At 41.4% G+C, this 1,521-nt stretch overlaps 1 protein-coding gene across 3 annotated transcripts in view; it reads right to left on the reverse strand.

The window, feature by feature from the left end:
- The window catches only part of Cdh10 (cadherin 10), a 210,715-nt gene that overhangs the window by 69,828 nt on the left and 139,366 nt on the right, over window positions 1-1,521 (reverse strand). The window lies entirely within an intron of this gene.

The raw sequence follows: 1,521 nt of genomic DNA on the forward strand, positions 1-1,521 counted from the left end.
GGAGACCTAGCATTAAAATCCTTTTGAAAAAAAAATCATCTGAAAACCTTCTACTATAGAATGTTCTTAAAAAACATACATATACAATATTAAAAGAGCTTAATGTAATTACCCTATAATGAGGTTTCAATGGCCCCACCAGACGCCATACACTAGCAAATTAAAAGCCAGTGCTGGGAATGGATTCTCCTTTTGGAGTTGTTGACCAAGGGCATCCTATGAACCCTCAAGCAATACTGGCTACTGCCACTGTTCTTGCTTATCACAAGAAGCTAACAGTAAGACCCTATTGCTGAAGACATTACACATATGAGTCAAAGAGCACAATGGAGAAACGAAGATGGTCCTGACCTTACTTCATCTTTGCTGGCTAGCTTACATAGTACTAGAGCAAGCCATGCATGCTATCATCATAAAAAAAGAATCATCACTTTACAGCTGAGTAAGTTCATCAGCTACAATAACAATTGGTCTGACAAAGACATGCACATTGGTGAAGTAACTGCACACATGTTATGGGAGTAAACGACCGCCTTCTGATTGGATTTAAGACCTGTAGAGTGTACAGTTCATCAGATGGAGTCCATACCAGGAATTCTTATTAGAAAGAGGAACCTGTGGCTGACAGGGGGAAACTTACTACTATTGTTCTCCTAAATAGACGTAAATTAAGTCCAATCCTAATATTTTATTGTTATATCCAAAGATAGGTGAATCTCTCAGCTCTTACCAGAGACATTTTTTGCAACAGATGGTGATTAATACAGAGACTTTCTCAACTGATCAATCTGCAGAGAATAAGAGACTGAGGAGTGATCAGCCCTAAATCGGACACCTATGCAACACTGCCTCATCCCAGCATTCAAGGATCACTGTGGAAAAGGGAGCAGAAAGATTGTAAGAGCCAAAGGTACTGATTAAACACAAGGAAATTGTTGTGTAGCCACAGCAGTTCAGTTGCACATTTGAATCCACAGTGCTTGTGACAGCATGTTCCAAACCCTGTGCAAGCCAAAGCCAGTCAGAAATCCGGCATAGAGTGGGGAGGTAAGCAAAAGCCACAGCCTTAGCTCAAGATTTATTGGAAGAGGGAGTGTCAAGTTTATTTAGGGGTGGGATGCCTGGTAGGCTGTTGAGACTCCAAGGCATGGACCCACATCCAAGAACATTTGGGAAGTACAAATTAGATGCAAAAGGCCTTAAAAATAATAGTAAAGGACATGAATTTAGGGAAGGAGGAAGTAGCAGAGATCAAAAAATAGGGCATGGTCTGAGTATGCTCAAAACAGTGTATGAGATTCTTTTAAAAAATTCTAATCTTGGGCTGGAGAGATGGCTCACTGGTTAAGAACACTAGTTGTTCTTGAAAAGACCTGGGTTCAAATCCTATCTCCCACATGGCAGCTAACAACTGTCCGTAACTCCAGTTCCAGGGGATCCAACAGCCTCTTCTGTCCTCCACAGGCATTGCACGACACAGGTGCACCTACCTGCATGCAGGCAATACATGCATACACATAA

Source organism: Nannospalax galili, unplaced genomic scaffold, assembly GCF_000622305.1.
Source record: "Nannospalax galili isolate Female #2095 unplaced genomic scaffold, S.galili_v1.0 scaffold600, whole genome shotgun sequence".
Lineage (NCBI taxonomy): Eukaryota > Metazoa > Chordata > Mammalia > Rodentia > Spalacidae > Nannospalax > Nannospalax galili.